This window comes from Schistocerca gregaria, chromosome 4 (assembly GCF_023897955.1).
Source record: "Schistocerca gregaria isolate iqSchGreg1 chromosome 4, iqSchGreg1.2, whole genome shotgun sequence".
Lineage (NCBI taxonomy): Eukaryota > Metazoa > Arthropoda > Insecta > Orthoptera > Acrididae > Schistocerca > Schistocerca gregaria.
The window spans coordinates 760,991,650-761,012,512 of record NC_064923.1 but is presented as its reverse complement, the minus strand read 5'-3'; positions in this window follow the sequence as shown (position 1 = coordinate 761,012,512).

The window sequence follows — 20,863 nt, the reverse complement described above, 5'->3', positions numbered from 1 at the left end:
AATACTGAGTCGCTCGAAGTGACACAGATACCGCTTCCCACGGACAGCACAGCGACAGGTGCGAATGAGTCACTGATAAGACCCAACTGGCTGTCTCCTTCACAGCCAACGGCTCCAATGCTACGGGTTGTTCTGCAAAGTAGCTTACTTCAATTATGTTATCGTCTATTGAATCGCGAAGTTACAAGAAAGGAATGGTACCGTCAAGATGAGAAATAAAATTCAGGGAAATATCTCTGACTTTATGGTCTGTAAAAGACTGTAAACCACAAGTTTCGAACAATTCAAATATTTAATTATAGTTAATTCGGCATTACCTTATGTGACGGGATCCAGTCGTATTAACGTGACCACCTGTCAGGAAAGCCTGAATGTTCATGTACACAACGCGCACTGCAGGAGAGAGTGAGTGAGGTTCTGAAAGGTGGAGCCACGTCGACTGCACAGCCGTGGCCAGCTGCACCAAGTTTCTTGGTTGAGGGTGCATGGCGCGAAAAGCCCGTTTGAGACGGTCCCACAGATCTTCGACTGGATTTAAATCCGGGGAGTTTGGGGGCCACATAAGTACGTGCGGTGAACTCCTTCGGAGGCTCTTTGAACCCCTCACGTACACTGCGAGCTTTGTGGCACGTTGGATCGTCCTGCGCGTAGATTCTATCGCGCTCACGAAAAAACAAACTCCATGAAGGCGTGGGCATGGTCCCCCAAGGATAGTTGCATACTTCTGTTTATCCAGCGTGCCTTCCAGAATGACGAGATCACCCAGGGAATGCCACGAAAACATTCCCCGGACCACAGAGCTTCCTCCACTGGCCTGGACCCTTCCGACGACGTTGCAGGCTTGTAAATGTCAGTATATGACGTGATCCATCTTAAAAGGTCACGTGTAGAAACTCAGTGGACTCACGAATTCCTCTTTGTCAACCTCTTCATCTCAGAGTAGCACTTGCAACCTACATCCTCAACTATTTTCTGGATGCGTTCCGATCTCTAGTCTTCCTCTACATTTTTTGCCCTCCACAGCTCCCTCTAGTACCATGGATGTCATTCCGTGATGTGTTAACGGATGTCCTATCTGAAATCTGGGTTCGCAGGACACAGCGGCTCAGGTTGTGGAAAGGGGCCAAGATCAGGTACTGTTAGGTACGCAAGAACACGCAACTTCATTCCTCGAAATACTCATGCACAGTTTTCTCTTTAAAACAACAAGGATCATTCACGGCTGAGGGCCCAAATAACTTCTCAATAATAAAGTTTAAATAATTCCTTTTAAAAACACAAGGATTTAGAGAAACGGCTGAAGGCTTTACTTAAGTAAAATTAAAATATCCTTAAATAATTTCTTTTATGGCACAAGAATGTAGACAAATGGCTGAAGGCCTTAATTAAGTGAAATTAAAATATCTCCTCGGCTAAAGGCCCAAATAATATTTTAGATCATCAAAGGACATGGTTTGAAAGGCAAGCATTTACAAATCTCGGCTAAAAGCCATATTAAGGAAAATTTAAATTAATTCCTCGGTTGAAAGTCCAATAATGTTTCAACATAATAAAAGGCAACCTTTAAAGACAAGCATTTACACAGTACAACAGAAAATAATCTTAAGAAAACGTGAAATATCTTGACGGCGAAGGCCCAAACAATTATTCAAAATAATTAAAGACAAACCATAAGATAAGCATTTACACAGTACAGCTGAAGGTCATTTTAAGAATTCAGAATAATTAAAGAGAAACCTTACAGACAGGAATTTACACACTACGGCTGAAAGCCACAAATTTAAAAACAAACGCGGCTGAAGGCTTAAATACAGAGCAAACAACAATTTTAAATAAAGCACTGCTGAAGACCTTATCTTAAAATACTTAACATAAGTTTAGGCTGAAGGCCATATACTGAACGTAGAACAGACAAAATTAATACACAGCTAAAGACCTGGCATAGTACTTGTGACAAAAGATAATCACAAACGGAACAGTGATGCTCAGAAGGGTCCCAAGCGTCGGTCTGGGGAAGAAACTCTAACAACAGGCAGACAATCGTAACACTAAATAATCTGGTGACAGCACGACCTAGGGACGGCTGACGAACCAACCAACAACCTAACCAATTCCAGCTCAATCACAACCGAGCGACTGGCTACTCCAATACGCAGACAGCATTCATGTGCTTAGCGGAAAACACAGAAGCTACACACAGTTCCACATAAACACTTGCCTCAGGAACTCCGACAATCCTAAAACTGATCACCATGGAACAAGGAGAAATGGCAAGTCACACACACAAAGAGTTTCCATAAGTGGTCGGCGATCAAATACACGTCGTCCGATGAGACGACCGATCGAACGACCAACCAAGATCGTCCCCACTCACGTCATGTGTGTCAGCAACAGTCAAGCGAGTCTTGACTGTCCGAAGCTGACTGCAGCCCCACCCCGATTCAACACGATGTCCGTTCGGAGCTCGGAGACACGGCGACCCGGGCACACTGGCTCGAACCCAACCATACAGAGGGAACACTTGCCCATTAGCCACCCGACATCTCAGCACAAGGAAGGAAAGGACCCAAGTCCCCCAAGACGATCAACTGACGAGGCCCAGAAACGGTCAAAAGACAAAATACACGTCGCCCGATGAGACGGCCGACCGAACGACCAACCAACGGTGCTTCCCGCTACAGCCTCCTTCCGGCAGACGGTACATGTGTGCCACGAGCGTCGGCGAGTACTGGCTGTCAGCACCTCACTGGCGCTCCGTCCCAACTGACTTCAGAGACCCGACAACCCGGAAATACTTGCGGTCGCTCCAGAGATAGTGCGACAGTGCACTTATCGATAAGCGCTGCTGCTGCCACTCACAGGCAAGCAAATCAGTAAATCGAATTAAGAGAAAAAACAAGGTGACAGAACCACAAAAACAAGATGACGAGCAATAAACGACATGACCGCGGGCCGCGCACGGCTCACTATCCTCCTGTCCCTTCTCCTTATCAGTGTTTTCCACATATTCCTTTCCTCGTCGACTCTATGCAGAACCTCCTCATTCCTTACCTTATCAGTCAACCTAATTTTCAAAACTCGTCTGTAGCATCACATCTTAAATGCTTCGATTCTCTACTGTTCCGGTTTTCCCACAGCCCGTGTTTCACTACCATACAATGCTGTGCTCCAAACGTAGATTCTCAGAAAAAGTCTTCCTTAAATTCGGGCCTATATTTGACAGTAGACTTCTCTTGGTTGGGAATGCCCTTTTCGTCAGTGCTAGTCTGATTTTGATGTCCTCCTTGCTCCGTCTGAAATTGCTTATCTTGCTGCCTAGGCAGAAGACTTCCTTAACTTCATCTACTTCGTGACCAACAACCCTGATGTTTCTCGCTGTTCTCATTTATGCTACTTCTCATTACTTTTGTCCATCTCCGATTACTCTCAATCCATATTCTGTACTCATTGGACTGTTCATTCCATTTAGCAGATCCTGTAATTATTCTTGACTTTCATTCAGGATAGCAATGTCATCAGCGAATCATATCATTGTTTTTATTTCAGCTTGAATTTTAATTCCACTCCTGAACCGTTTTTTAAATTTCTATTATTGTTTCTTAGATATACAGATTGAATAGGATGGGCGAAAGAATATATTCTTACCTTACACTCTTCTTAATCCGAGCACTTCGTTCTTAGTCATCCACTCTTATTATTCCCTCTTATCTCTTGTATATATTGTATGTTACCCGTCTTTTCCTACAGCTTACCCCTATTTTTCTCAGACTTTCGAACATCTTGCACCATTTTACATTGTCGAACACTTTATCCGGGTCGACAAATCCTATGACTGTATCTTGATTTTTCTTTAGTTTTCCTTCCATTATCAACCGCCACCTCAGAATTACCTCTCTGGTGCGTTAACCTTTCCTGGAGCCAAACTGTTCGTCAACTACCAAATACTAGATTTTCTTTTCCATTCTTCTGTATATTATTCTTGTCAGCAACTTTCATGCATCAGTTGTTGAGTTAATTGTACGATAATTATCACACTTGTCAGCTCTTGCAGTCTTTGGAATTGTGTGGATGATATTTTTCCGAAAGCCAGATGGTATGTCGCCAGACTCATACAGACTCATACATTAGACACACCAACATAAATAGTCGTTTTGTTGCCACTTCCCCAATGATTTCAGAAATTCTGATGGAATGTTATTAATGACTGCTTCCTTATTTGATCTTAAGTCCTCCAAAGCTCTCTTAAATTCTGATTCTGATACTGCATCCCTATCTCTTCTAAATCGATGCCTGTTTCCTCTTCTATCACATCAGACAAATCTTCCCATTCATAGAGGCTTTCAATGTATTTTTTCCACCTATCCGCTCTCTCCTCTGCATTTCACAGTTGCACTTTTAATGTTACTGGTTCGCCAATTGCACACTCTAACCTCGTACACCAGTAACACAACCAGTCTGTAGTTTCAACTCTTCTTTATTGATTACACATACACATGAATTCATTAACAGTAATAATCAGTTAACAATATTTTCATATCAAGGCCCTATCCACAATTAGTATTTAGAATATTAACCGTCACACTTGTGACAACGGCCCCTTTACGTGCCGGTAACAACAATCAAAATAATAGATAAAATAAGTAACCAAATGTTTACAATGTCGGCTATCGCCTTTCTCAATCAGTTTTACACTTACTGAAAAGGCAAAATTAGTTTGATGTTATCTGATCTGGAGGGTACTATTAATTGTTCTTTTTACACTTAGCATTCTACTGCACTCAGCGTCCGGAAGATTCTAGACTTTATGTAAGCTTAAGGCAAAATGTCAATTTGATGAACATGTGATGGACGCGAGCAAACGTTAATCTATTACGATTTCACAAACACACGATCCAAAGAGTGAACTTCTATTCAGCTTTGGGCAGTAGGAAATCTTCTGCCTAAAACAAACCTCTCGTTGAATGAAATAGAGGAATCGCGCGTTAACGGTGTCCAGACGGCCATGAGTTCAAATCCTGAGATTTCCGTCACAATGCAAGCGGGGCGAGGTTTGCTCGCGTCGACCACTGTAGACGTTTCTGGAAAACAGGAAAACATCAGTGGCAGACACACTATAGTATATACAAGTAACACAAATATATATACAGAAAAGCAATACCTTAATATAAACATATTACAAGTTAACCAATGAGCAGAATTAAGGAGCTTTGTTTCCTTAGATCCAAAAGAAATAAAATCTAGATGTTACGTGAAAAGAGAAAAGATGTGTCAGTCGACACCCAATGACTTAAAGTCCACCTTACAAGATAATCTGTCTTTGCTGAATGGCTGACACCACATAAATCAAACGTGCAGTACCTAACATGTATTTGAATTTGCAGTAGAAAACTAATGTCACTTCAATAGGTCGCTAATGCAATAAGCACGGCCGCTATGGCCACACACCAAAATACACACGGCCTCTATCCGACCATAAAACACAATGTGACCTATATTTATCATGGCCACTTACCTTCCATAAACACAAGAAATTATTAAGAAACAACAACTACCACTAATTTGCAAAAGCAGAAAATTCTAAATCTATAACTAAATTAAGAACTGACGTTCAAGTGAAGCAGTTACGTTCAGCGTACCACTAAGCACCAAATCCAAACTTACAAATGCGAGGCGCTATTTGTAGCCACTTTTGTAACACAATTTCATGGCAGTTCCAGAACATAACTCGCCTCGCCACCACTGCAGTGCATGTTTTGCTGGCCACTAGCACGAGCAACTGCAACAGTCAACAGTCCTTAAGCACACAATAATATTCACTATATATAGGAGGAGGAACCCACCACGAAAGCTTGGCGATTAATTTTTTCTTCTTCGTGTGAAATTGACACGCCATCCATGCACATAGCTCTCGAGGTATTAGCAAATCCTGGTCGCCACTGGCCAGCCGTGTCAATACCACATTAATACTTTCCGGCAGCGGCCCGTGCTTCTGCGTTGCTCCAACTCAACTGGTCCTCACGGCATGCGGTCGTGTCACGTGACATGGTGTCGCCAACTCCCCACAACGACAACATCGAAAGCACGTCACGTCACAGACTGACTCGGCTCATGCGCGGAGCCACTCTCCTCGACTTGTGCACGCGCGCCGCCGTAAATAGCCTGCCTCAAAGACTCAAAGAGAACAAGGCACAGGGACAACGATCCAAGAGGGGTGTAACAACCGATATGACCTGGCGCCAGAAACCCACCGGCTCAGTCACCGCCCTTGCTTTTAATTTGACCGAAGGCTGTTCTGACGTTCCTATACACTGAGTCACTCGTTCCGACAATCATTTCTCTTTCGATTTCTTCACACTTTTCGTGCAGCCTTCTCGTCTTCGCTTCCCTGCACTGCCTGTTTATTTCATTCCTCAGAGACCTGTATTTCAGTATTCCTGAATTTCCGTGAACGGTTTTGTACTTTGGCGTGCAAATTCCAGCCTTGTCGCTGATGGACAGCAGTAACGACGGGTGCGTGAATCGGGCACCTATTGCAGAAGCCCTTACGCCCCAGTACTCGCTGAACGGTCGTTCTAGGGTCACTGTTGGTAACACCTTGGTTCATCTGGGCGGTCAGTAGCGTGTCTGTTCGCAGCAATCGTTTACTCCTGTCATCTATCACCCGTTCCGTACCACAGCTGGCTCGGCGCCGGTTTTGCACGGTATTTTTTTAAACACGGTGCCACGCAAACATTGCTGCTTCAGAAATGCTTGCACGCCTGGCCTGGCCCGAAGGCCAATGGCCGTGCCCTTTTGGACGTCAGATAAGTCGCTCCGGTACCGCATTACGACGACTGCAATGTTTTCCGCGTTCGCCGACACGTTTTGTTTATAAACTCTCCACTACAGCATGCCAGCTGCAAGTGACAATTGCGCGTTCAATTCAAACTGGGGCTATGGTCAGGCTAATGTGACTGGACTGTGTATACACTCCTGGAAATGGAAAACACAACACATTGACACCGGTGTGTCAGACCCACCATACTTGCTCCGGACACTGCGAGAGGGCTGTACAAGCAATGATCACACGCACGGCACAGCGGACACACCAGGAACCGCGGTGTTGGCCGTCGAATGGCGCTAGCTGCGCAGCATTTGTGCACCGCTGCCGTCAGTGTCAGCCAGTTGGCCGTGTCATACGGAGCTCCATCGCAGTCTTTAACACTGGTAGCATGCCGCGACAGCGTGGACGTGAACCGTATGTGCAGTTGACGGACTTTGAGCGAGGGCGTATAGTAGGCATGCGGCAGGCCGGGTGGACGTACCGCCGAATTGCTCAACACGTGGGGCGTGAGGTCTCCACAGTACATCGATGTTGTCACCAGTGGTCGGCGGAAGGTGCACGTGCCCGTCGACCTGGGTCCGGACCGCAGCGACGCACGGATGCACGCCAAGACCGTAGGATCCTCCGCAGTGCCGTAGGGGACCGCGCCGCCACTTCCCAGCAAATTAGGGACACTGTTGCTCCTGGGGTATCGGCGAGGACCATTCGCAACCGTCTCCATGAAGCTGGGCTACGGTCCCGCACACCGTTCGGCCGTCTTCCGCTCACGCCCCAACATCGTGCAGCCCGCCTCCAGTGGTGTCGCGACAGGCGTGAATGGAGGGACGAATGGAGACGCGTCGTCTTCAGCGATGAGAGTCGCTTCTGCCTTGGTGCCAATGATGGTCGTATGCGTGTTTGGCGCCGTGCAGGTGAGCGCCACAATCAGGACTGCATACGACCGAGGCACACAGGGCCAACACCCGGCATCATGGTGTGGGGAGCGATCTCCTACACTGGCCGTACACCTCTGGTGATCGTCGAGGGGACACTGAATAGTGCACAGTACATCCAAACCGTCATCGAACCCATCGTTCTACCATTCCTAGACCGGCAAGGGAACTTTATGTTCCAAGAGGACAATGCACGTCCGCATGTATCCCGTGCCACCCAACGTGCTCTAGAAGGTGTAAGTCAACTACCCTGGCCAGCAAGATCTCCGGATCTGTCCCCCATTGAGCATGTTTGGGACTGGATGAAGCGTCGTCTCACGCGGTCTGCACGTCCAACACGAACGCTGGTCCAACTGAGGCGCCAGGTGGAAATGGCATGGCAAGCCGTTCCACAGGACTACATCCAGCATCTCTACTATCGTCTCCATGGGAGAATAGCAGCCTGCATTGCTGCGAAAGGTGGACATACACTGTACTAGTGCCGACATTGTGCATGTTCTGTTGCCTGTGGTTCTGTCAGTGTGATCATGTGATGTATCTGACCCCAGGAATGTGTCAATAAAGTTTCCCCTTCCTGGGACAATGAATTCACGGTGTTCTTATTTCAATTTCCAGGAGTGTATTATGCATGCTCTGTGGCTATCTAGCCATTTCAGCTTCATGTTTGTACCTAACATGCAACATGTCAAACATGCTAAATACGAGGTGCATTCAAGTTCTAAGGCCTCCGATTTTCTTTTCTAATTAACTACACACACGAAATCGATGAAACTGGCGTTACTTCTCGTCGTAATCGCCATGCAGACGTACACATTTTTCACAACGCTGATACCATGATTCCGTGGCAGCGGCGAAGGCTTCTTTAGGAGTCTGTTTTGACCATTGGACAATCGCTCAGGCAAAAGCAGCACGGCTGGTGAGTGTGCGGCCACGGAGAGTGTCTTTCATTGTTAAAAAAAGCCAAAAGTCACTAGGAGCCAGCTCAGGTGAGTAGGGAGCATGAGGAATCACTTCAAAGTTGTTATCACAAAGAAACTGTTGCGTAACGTTAGCTCGATGTGCGGGTGCGTTGTCTTGGTGAAACTGCACACGCGCCGCCCTTCCCGGACGTTTTTGTTGCAGTGCAGGAAGGAATTTGTTCTTAAAAACATTTTCGTAGGATGCACCTGTTACCGTAGTGCCCTTTGGAACGCAAGGGTAAGGATTACGCCCTCGCTGTCCCATAACATGGACACCATCATTTTTTCAGCACTGGCGGTTACCCGAAATTTTTTTGGTGGCAGTGAATCTATGTGCTTCCATTGAGCTGACTGGCGCTTTGTTTCTGGATTGAAAAATGGCATCCACGTCTCATCCATTGTCACAACCGACGAAAAGAAAGTCCCATTCATGCTGTCGTTGCGCGTCAACATTGCTTGGCAACATGCCACACGGGCAGCCGTGTGGTCGTCCGTCAGCATTCGTGGCACCCACCTGGATGACACTTTTCGCATTTTCAGGTCGTCATGCAGGATTGTGTGCACAGAACCCACAGAAATGCCAACTCTGGAGGCGATCTATTCAACTGTCATTCGGCAATCCCCCAAAACAATTCTCTCCACTTTCTCGATCATGTCGTCAGACCGGCTTGTGCGATCCCGAGGTTGTTTCGGTTTGTTGTCACACGATGTTCTGCCTTCATTAAACTGTCGCACCGACGAACGCACTTTCGACACAACCACAACGCCATCGCCACATGTCTCCTTCAACTGTCGATGAATTTCAATTGGTTTCACACCACGCAAATTCAGAAAACGAATGATTGCACGCTGTTCAAGTATTTAAAACAGTTCTCATTCTCGCCGCTGGCGGTAAAATTCCATCTGCTGTACGGTGCTGCCATCTCTGGGACGTATTGACAATGAACGCGGCCTCATTTTAAAACAATGCGCATGTTTCTATCTCTTTCCAGTTCGGAGGAAAAAAATCGGAGGCGTTAGAACTTGAATGCACCTCGCATGTATCAGAAATATGAGGCAAAAGTAATAGATTCAAAAAAATTATTTGTTCATGTGAGAAAGGCATCGTGTGTCAATTTTGATGCTTAAAGTGGATTTTTTTGGGTTGTGAAAAGTGAGCAGTAGCTATCTACCACTTATGATTACTACTTGCTGGTGTTTTCATGCCAGTGGAATTGGGATTCTCTGATATGGTTTGCAAATGTGAGGCGCGTGTTTCCGGTTTTCAGTGCTTAACGTGACCAAGGTACCTTAATCTAAAATGTATACTTGTGTTTCACACATATACTGAATGAGTCATTGAAGGTTAATTGACATACACAGGGTGAAAAAATTCCCGCACTCTGACTTGGCAGTGCGATTCCTCACATACTTGCAGTACAAAAATGCCTGTCACAAAATTTCGTCCTGTGCATATTTCGGGCAGTAAATGGACGCTAAATATTGGCAGTCTGACAACAATGTAATCACACGTACGGTAAATAAGGCTGTCAGCAAACAGATGAGTGCTGTGCGGTTAGTGCAATGACTAGCGCTTTGGGTTAGCATGCAGGAGGTCGAGGATTCGATTCTGAGTGGAGACTTGTTTATATTTGTTAACCATAGTTGCGATGTACGATATCGGGCGTCTTAATCCTCATACAGGGATTACAGCGGGCCTTTTACAAAATAGAAGTAGAATCGTGTTCATGGTCAGCTTTTAAAGAAACATTTTGCACGTCTTGGACGCGGATTATTTCGAGCCACTGCATGTAATAGATTCCAGACCTGTTTTCTGTTGACACTAGCGGAAAGAGCCCATCCAAATTACTTGTAAATCACGCTGCTAGCCCATCTGACGACGCAAGGCACTAAGGAAACGTAATGGACTTGAACATGGCGAGAGTAATACTTCGTATTAATCGATGTGACCATTTGGGGTCGGTACACACAAAACAAGTTTGGAATCTAGTAGATGCAGTGGCGCCAAACAATTATGTCTACGATCTGCGAAAGATTTTTCAAAAGCTGTCCAATGAAAGCGGTTGTACTTCCATTTCTGTGTTCGTAGTACGTAACTACAAAAGTTTTGTAGACGACCCACTGTAATCACTATACAGCGATTAAGACACCAGACACCTACCATGCAGACTACTTTCAGCAACTAAAAGCAATTAAGCCTTAACCCGGAATCAAACCCTCGACCTCCTGCATCCTAACCCAAAACGCTATCCACTGCACCAACTGCACAGCACTACTGCAATTTCCTGACATATAGATACTGTACACATGATTACAGTGTTGCCAGACTGACAATCTTTAACATCAATTTACTGCCTGAAATATGCGCCGGACGAAATGTTGTGAAAGATATTTTGTATTGCTAGTGGGTGAGGAACCGCGCTGCGAAGTCCGAGTGCCCGCATTTTTCTTCACCGTGTATATCTGTTTTGCTGAATTTACTTCATTTTGTGCGCAGTAATTGTAATTTTTTTCAGTGTCAGCAAGGATTATTTTGAGAATGTAAGAGAACGTTTCTCTTCGTGTTGTTGTTGTTGTGGTCTTCAGTCCAGACACTGGTTTGATGCAGCTCTCCATACTACTCTATCCTGTGCAAGCTTCTTCATCTCCCAGTACCTACTGCAACCTACATCCTTCTGAATCTGCTTAGTGTATTCATCTCTTGGTCTCCCTCTACGATTTTTACCCTCCACGCTGCCCACCAATACTAAATTGCTGATCGCTTGGTGTCTCAGAACATGTCCTACCAACCGATCCATTCTTCTAGTCAAGTTGTGCCACAATTTTCTCTTCTCCCCAATTCTATTCAATACCTCCTCATTAGTTATGTGAACTACCCATCTAATCTTCAGCATTCTTCTGTAGCGCCACATTTCGAAAGCTTCTATTCTCTTTTTGTCTAAACTATTTATCGTCCACGTTTCACTTCCATACATGGGTACTCTCCATACAAATACTTTCAGAAACGACTTCCTGACACATCTATACTCGATGTTAACAAATTTCTCTTCTTCAGAAACGCTTTCCTTGCCATTGCGAGTCTACATTTTATATTCTCTCTATTTCGACCATCACCAGTTATTTTGCTCCCTAAACAGCAAAACTCATTTACCACTTTAAGCGTCTCATTTCCTAATCTAATTCCCGCAGCATCACCCGATTTAGTTCGACTACATTCCATTATCCTCGTTTTGTTTTTCTTTATGTTCATCTTATATCCTCCTTTCAAAACGCTGTCTTTTGTTTCCTTTACTGCTTGCTCAATATACAGATTGAAAAACATCGGGGATACGCTACAACCCTGTCTCACTCTCTTCCCAACCACTGCTTTCCTTTCGTGCCCCTCGACTCTTACAACTGCCACCTAGATTCTGTATTTTACCCCTGCCACACTCAGAATTTGAATGAGAGTATTCCACTCAACGTTGTCAAAAGCCTTTTTTAAGTCTACAAATGCTAGAAACGTAGGTTTGCCTTTCCTTAATCTATTTTCTAAGATAAGTCGTAGATCAGTATGGCCTCACGTGTTCCAACATTTCTACGGAATCCAAACTGATCTTTCCCAAGGTCGGCTTCTACCAGTTATTTCCATTCGTCTGTAAAGAATTCGTGTTAGTATTTGCAGCCGTGACTTGAATGTAAGAGAACGTTTCTCTCCACATTTCGTATATTTGTAAAACTTGTTTGGTTGTACCAAAAACTGAGGACAGAGCGTGCAGTACTCGCGACGTTACGCTCCTCGAGAGAATAGATTCTAACCTTCTGGATCCCGCCAAAAACTTCAAGGGGACATGGTCGCTCCGTGACCTTAACCGTCGGGCAGCGTGTGGCTAGCGTAGCGGGCGCCGTAGCGACCGCGAAGAGGAAGCGCGGCGTGCGGACGTTTTTCCGCGAAGTGACGTCAGGAGCGTAGCCTGTCACGTGGTCGGCAACGATAGCCACGCCCGCGCAGCGTGCAGGAACCTGTGTGAGCCGCGCGCTGGCTACTGACTGTCTGATGCACCGCGACAGCCCGCCGTCTGCGTTGAATGGTGAGCCGCACTCCGCTTCATTCGCCTATTTATGTCAGCTGGCGTGCACCTGGTTGTTACACAGAACTAGTTCCACGGAACGTATCGCTGGTGTGAGGCACACACCATTCTCGCCCTACACATTGACCATTCTATGTTCATCATATGAATGAACCATGTATTCTTCCGCGTTTGCTTGAATCTCGTCCGATTTCGTTTCACGTTGGGCGGAAGCCGAGCTGAGTCCAGTACAGTCAAGTACGATAGTAAAGGTTTTACACTGTGTTCCACGCACATAGACTGAGCGATAATGCGGGACAACAGCTTTACCGGCGCATTTAACTTGGACATCACTGGCCAGCATGCTGGTCCAACTAACGATAAGTGAGCAGCCTTCTTAATCCGATCACTTCATTCTGGGTCATCAACTCTTAATTATTCCCCCTTATCTCTTATATATATTGCCGGCCGGTGTGGCCGAGCGGTTCTAGGCGCTTCAGTCTGCAACCGCGCGACCGCTACGGTCGCAGGTTCGAATCCTGCCTCGGTCATGGATCTGTGTGATGTCCTTAGGTTAGTTAGGTTTAAGTAGTTCTACGTTCTAGGGGACTGATGACCACAGCAGTCAAGTCCCATAGTGCTGAGAGCCATTGGAATCAATAAGTGAGGAAATACACAGAATAACTTCAAATATGATTTAATTTTTGAAGAGAATGGACTAGTATTCAGCAAAACTCCATTACTCCAGCACGCTTCTTGGCTGACCAGACGGAAAACATAAAATGCTTTCGTTCTCACCTAAAAGATTCGAACCTGCGACCGTAACGGCCACGCGGTTCCAGACTGTAGCGCCTAGAACCGCACGTTGCTTAAATCGTATTGACAGACTGACTGCTCAGGGTTCCATTCTTTACACTGCAAGAACACAGTCGTTCAATACTAAGGCTTCCCGCCAACTGGAGCTGCAGAGAAGAGGCTGTTTTTAAACTGAGAAATCCTTATTATTTTCAATACTTCATGTTCGAAAACTTTGTTGCTTGTTTGTTGCATGTCATATATTCCGTTTTTTCGAATGCTATTTTTAGTGCTACTATTTCCGCAACTTCTTTAACAATTTCAATATGTTTTTGAGCTATGGCAATGTAACTAGCTAAAATTGCCAGATCATCTGTTCCCTTAATTACTCAGCTTTTTCAGGGACTAATATGGTACGTGTCTTTTTGTCTCTTTACTGAAACACGTACATGTCCACACAGGTGCAGACTGCTATTGTTTTTCTATTACCTGGCGTAAATTCAACCACGTTGTCGCCACCTCGGGCACCCTATACTGGCCCAGCCAATGCTGCAACTATCGCTGATGTGAATCATTAGCCAAACAGATCAGCGGTACGCATCAGGTACGCCTTCCAGCACCGACTGCCTCTGCACTGCAAAGTCTCCCATACTGCTGCTACACTTGTGATTGCTCCATATGAAAGCAATGGCTATTACTTTCATGTGTACATGATGTCTTGTGTCATAGCTTATATTTTCTTTTAGTCTTTCTAATATCTGACAACGTTCAGTCCCAACTGGAGTGGTTTTCAAATACGTGTGCCCTTGTTATCACGCACGTGTTTAATCCACCTGCCCATCCATCGTTACCTAGAGACATTTAATCGCATTGCAATGACGTTCTTGCTGAGGCCGTGGGCGAATTCATTCGCCTTCGCGTGCTGAAACCACGACATTTGCTCGTTTGAACTACTTTCATTCAGTCCTGTGTAATATGCAAACATGGGAGACTTTCCTCACGTCAGTAATGTGCGTTCTCTTATACACTCCTGGAAATGGAAAAAAGAACACATTGACACCGGTGTGTCAGACCCACCATACTTGCTCCAGGCACCGCGAGAGGGCTGTACAAGCAATGATCACACGCACGGCACAGCAGACACACCAGGAACAGCGGTGTTGGCCGTCGAATGGCGCTAGCTGCGCAGCATTTGTGCACCGCCGCCGTCAGTGTCAGCCAGTTTGCCGTGGCATACGGAGCTCCATCGCAGGCTTTAACACTGGTAGCATGCCGCGACAGCGTGGACGTGAACCGTATGTGCAGTTGACGGACTTTTGAGCGAGGGCGTATAGTGGGCATGCGGGAGGCCGGGTGGACATACTGCCGAATTGCTCAACACGTGGGGCGTGAGGTCTCCACAGTACATCGATGTTGTCGCCAGTGGTCGGCGGAAGGTGCACGTGCCCGTCGACCTGGGACCGGACCACAGCGACGCACGGATGCACGCCAAGACCGTAGGATCCTACGCAGTGCCGTAGGGGACCGCACCGCCACTTCACAGCAAATTAGGGACACTGTTGCTCCTGGGGTATCGGCGAGGACCATTCGCAACCGTCTCCATGAAGCTGGGCTACGGTCCCGCACACCGTTAGGCCGTCTTCCGCTCACGCCCCAACATCGTGCAGCCCGCCTCCAGTGATGTCGCGACAGGCGTGAATGGAGGGACGAATGGAGACGTGTCGTCTTCAGCGATGAGAGTCGCTTCTGCCTTGGTGCCAATGATGGTCGTATGCGTGTTTGGCGCCGTGCAGGTGAGCGCCACAATCAGGACTGCATACGACCGAGGCACACAGGACCAACACCCTGCATCATGGTGTGGGGAGCAATCTCCTACACTGGCCGTACACCTCTGGTGATCGTCGAGGGGACACTGAATAGTGCACGGTACATCCAAACCGTCATCGAACCCATCGTTCTACTATTCCTAGACCGGCAAGGGAACTTGCTGTTTCAACAGGACAATGCACGTCCGCATGTATCCCGTGCCACCCAACGTGCTCTAGAAGGTGTAAGTCAACTACCCTGGCCAGCAAGATCTCCGGATCTGTCCCCCATTGAGCATGTTTGAGAGTGGATGAAGTGTCGTCTCACGCGGTCTGCACGTCCAGCACGAACGCTAGTCCAACTGAGGCGCCAGGTGGAAATGGCATGGCAAGCCGTTCCACAGGACTACATCCAGCATCTCTACAATCGTCTCCATGGGAGAATAGCAGCCTGCATTGCTGCGAAAGGTGGATATACACTGTACTATTGCCGATATTGTGCATGCTCTGTTGCCTGTGTCTATGTGCTTGTGGTTCTGTCAGTGTGATCATGTGATGTATCTGACCCCAGGAATGTGTCTATAAAATTTCCCCTTCCTGGGACAATGAATTCACAGTGTTCTTATTTCAATTTCCAGGAGTGTATTTAAAAGGGGTCAAATCTGAGAGTAATGACACTATGTTTTTCCGTTTTCCTACACATAGCCAGTGACTGACGGAGTAAGTTTTCCCTAAATCCAGCGCCACCGTACAAAGTTTCTTGCGTAACGTTCAGTAAGCAAACAGACTAACTCACTCACACACACACATCCACGACCGAGACAGAATTGGAACCTGCGACCGTAGCGGTCTCGCGGTTCCAGACTCTAGCGCCTAGAACCGCTCGGCCACTTCGGCCGGCCCTCAGGGTGTGGGAGAGTTGCGTCTTAAGTGTATCAGTTGCGTGTAAGTAACTTTGTGTGTGGGACCAAGCTGCTGAGGTCATCGGTCCCTAAGCTTACTCACTGCTTAATCTAACTTAAACTAACATACGCTAAGGACAACACACACACCCGTGCCCGAAGGAGGTCTCGAACCTTCGACGGGGGCAGCCGCGCGGACCGGTGACAAAACGCCCTAGACCGCGCCGCTACCCCGTGCATGGTGTCATGTTCGTGTGCGAGGCGATGAGAGAAGGAACACGGACTTGTATTGTATTGTATGTTAACCGGGGACCTAGAAACGACGGAGAGGCTCCGTCCCCGCCGCAGCCGCAGTGGTCCACAACCCCACGACGACTACCGCAGTCCACCTCACCCCTCCGCCGCCCCACGCCGAACCCAGGGTTACTGTGCGGTTCGGCCTCCGGTGGACCCCCCCAGGAAACGTCTCGCACCAGACGAGTGTAATCCCTATGTTTGCGTGGTAGAGTAATGGTGGTGTACGCGTACGTGGAGAACTTGTTTGTGCAGCAATCGCCGACATAGTGTAGCTGAGGCGGAATAGGGGGAACCAGCCCGCATTCGCCGAGGCAGATGGAAAACCGCCTAAAAACCATCCACAGAGTGGCCGGCTCAGCGGACCTCGACCCAAGTCCGCCGGTGGGATTCGTGCCGGGGATCAGGCGTCTCTTCCCACTCCGGAAAGCCGTGCGTTAGACGGCTCTGCTAACCGGGCGGGCAGAGACACGGATAATGGAGCGCCGCGCTTAAAGTGCTCATCCTATGGGCCAATCACCGTCAGCAGTGTCAATGGCCCTAACTGCCTGGGACGCCGCGGAGGATTTTGTGGAATTTAAACAAGTGCAGTTGTGCGAACTCTAGAGATTAGGAACTGTGCGTCAACACCTCTTCGCTCTTTGCCGGCCAGACACTGATGGTGACGTTTCCATCCTCCGCCGAGAATGGAACCGGCTACCTCGCAGCAGATGCTACACTGAGATACAGGGGGAGACTGTTATGAAAATTTAACTCACCTACGAAGGAAGTGGCTTCAAAGGCGCTTGTAAACCGGTTCTTGAGTACTGTTAACCAATCTGGGATGCTTACCGGTTATGACAGATAGGTCCAACGAAGAGCGGCGCGTTTCGCAAAGAGATGGTTTAGTCTGGGCGGAAGCGTTACAGAGATGCTCAATAAACTCCAGTGGCAAACGCTGCAACAGAGGTCTTGCGCACTGCGGAGGGACCTAGTGCTGGCATTTCGAGAGAGCAGTTTTCGAGAAGAGACGGGCATTGACAATGACAGTCGTACAGTTATAACGACGAGAAAATTCGATAAATTAGAGCCAACACGCAGGCTAACTGATGATCGTTCTTCCCACGGAACGCGGACGGGGGGTATCATATAGTGGTACCAAAAGTACCCTCCGCCACACACCTTTATGTGAGTTGCGAAGTATAATGTAGACGTAGAGCGGCACGTCATAAGCGTGCATTAGCGAGATGGGTGCTCAGTGCGGGACAGAAACAGAAGATAGCAGACAAAAGGCCAAAATGTTGACAGCGGCCTTCCAGAAATTTATTCAAATCAATCGCTGGCTCTGAGCACTATGGGACTTAACATCTGTGGTCATCAGTCCCCCAGAACTTAGAACTACTTAAACCTAACTAACCTAAGGGCATCACACAACACCCAGTCATCACGAAGCAGAGAAAATCCCTGACCCCGCCGGTAATCGAACCCGGGAACCCGGGCGCGGGAACCGAGAACGCTACCGCATCAAACGCTGAAATGACGACACTGACGCAAGTGACCGCTGAGCAGACAATCGGGTAAAATCAGTGAACAAAAGACAGGTGTCTAGATGTTTCCACCAATGGAGAACAACGTGACATCACCGACGTTCACTATGACCGAAGGCGACAAAGACGCACTAGTGCTTTTAGTCAGAAAGCTTCAGTCCGTTATTTCCTGCCACTCACTTAGATTCATTTTGATGCTAAATTCAGCCGGTCCTAATGATGTGATTCTAAAATGATTCCCACTCATGACCTTATTTCAATATTTTGGATACATAATTGTACGAAGGTCGTTCAGTAAGTAATGCTCAACTTTTTTTCCTCAGAACATATTTATTGTTAAAAGTCTTGATGTTATGACAATATACATTAAGAAGCCTTGCCCATGTACTATTTTTCTACGCAGTCTCCATCATGTACTATGGCCGTACGCCAACGATGTGCAAGAGCGTGTATTCCCCGCCGGTAAAAGCTCTTGTCCTGTACGCGTAGCCATGTTTTCACAGCATGACTGACATTCTCGACATCTTCAAAGTGTGTTCCCCGTAGAGAATCTTTAAGCGGCCCAAAGAGATGGAAGTGCGCGGGTACCAGGTCTGGACTGTAAGGTGGATGAGGCACTGATGTCCAATCCAATTTGCCCACGCATTCCCAATCATTGCAGACGCACTTCCAACGCTGACCAACAACTACAGAGCCAACAGTCCATTTGCGATGTGCCGGTCGGCACGAATAATGGCATCCGCACGATCCAGCAGGTCTGCAGCAATGGCTGTGACAGGACGTCCCGAGCGTGGATGATCACGGAGCTCCGTTTCTGCACTTCCTGAGGCTCTAACTTTCTTTACCCATCGCCCAAATATACTCCTATCAACTACAGCATCGCCATACACTGCACACAAACGTTTATGGATGTTCGACAAGGTTTCTTTTTCTGCACACAAGAATTCAATAACAGCACGTTGCTTGTAACGTGAGTCGTGTGTAGACGCCATTTTGAAGCTGTGCTACGGCTCTGCCATCTGCCAGAACGGTTCAAAACTTCACCGGCGCACAGAACAAACATCAGATGTGAAGCACCAACAAGGACGTTTGTCTATGCATGTTAGTGGCTTTTCAAAAAAAAATGTAGGGCATTACTTATTGAATGACCCTCGTATATGACATAATAGTGCGCCAAGCTTCTATTCGGAGTCATTAACGTTCAGCTCTAGAGTAAGGGCCAGTACCCACTTGCCGTATTTCCTTCTCATGTCACTAATAATACCTTTATTGTTTAGTATTTGGTTCTAACAGGTAGAATATCTGTACTAAATAAATGACCTCTTTTGTTTTTACTTCAATGTTCCTGCTATTGCCGAGGTGCATTGGATCACATCAGTGTAAAATGTTTCGAAAGAGCAGTATTAAAAAAAGAAAAAACACCAGAAAGCTTGAGATGGTTATCTTAATGCTTCATGTGTTTCACAGTCTCTCTTCATATGAGTGGAAGTCATGGAACATTCATACAACCATGTGGAACTGTCAGAAAAGTCCTTGACTTCAAGAGAAATGCAGAGCTTAGCCGCAACTGGGGACGGAATTACATTCAATGGCGACAAGTGAAAATTTGAGCCGGATTTCCCGCTTTACGCGGGACGGACGTCACACAAATAATAATACGTGTGCGACTTCACGGTAACGACAACTTTAGTGCAGATGCACACCACGTACAGAGTCTTGCGGGGATTCAAGTAAAGCTGCGAGTAATGACGATAATGGACAGTGCTCGCTACATGTGTGCGACAAATTGAGAATTTAGGTTGAAAGGGAAGCGTGTCCGGATAGCCGAAGCGCTTTTGGTGACGGCTCGCGTAAAGCGGGAAACCGGGTTCGAGACCCGGCCCGTCACAAATTTTCGCTTGTCGCCACTGAATTCAACTCAGTGTCCAATTGCGGCTGAGGTATATATTTCTCTTAAACGTTATGTATATAGTAGAGTTGCAAAATAACCGACAGGACAGACACCGTCCTGTCAGTTGTTTTTCAACTCGACCGTCACATTGCTTTGAAAGTCGGTTACGTTGTCACAGCGACGGCCCTTCATATGAGTTTCATTTCTACACTTTGTCGTTTAGTCGTTTTGTGGTAGTTCCGTACTTATAATACGAAGTGTTGTCAGTCATGACGATTTTTTCCGGGAAAGAATCGTAGGCACTTTGCATTTCAATGAAGTCACAACAGGTGACCAAGCGTCGTTGTGTTTGTTCTCGAGTCATGGTGTGTGGGACGGGCTTTTCATACATTTTCCTCTTTTCAAAACAGTCTGCAGAATGTCTTTAGCACTTGATTCAGAAACATTGCTCCATTTCGATTTGTGAAGGAACACATTATGCTCGCGCTACCACTTGGTCCAGTATTAACCATTCAAGCTCCGCCTTCTTCCAGTTTTCAATAGTTTGTTGTTAGCAATGAACGTATGAACTGCAACGTATTTTAAAAAATTTACAGCATGTTCATGACGAGTGCAGTGTCCCATTTTACCATAACTGATCTCATTTGTATGTACTATCCCGACTGGAAATGGCAACACGTTAGGATCACTATTACGGAGGGATTCAGTTTTACGTGAGTCTCCTCCTGCAGTCTGTCCAAACTAGACGTGTGGTCTGCCGTGCAATACTCGCAGTAGTCCGAAATGATAATGGCAAGCCTAAGACAACAGAAGCTATTTCACACGTTTTACAAAAGGTTCTAGCCTACGGCTTCTCCCTCCGTGGCGTGATTCGTGGTAAATATAAT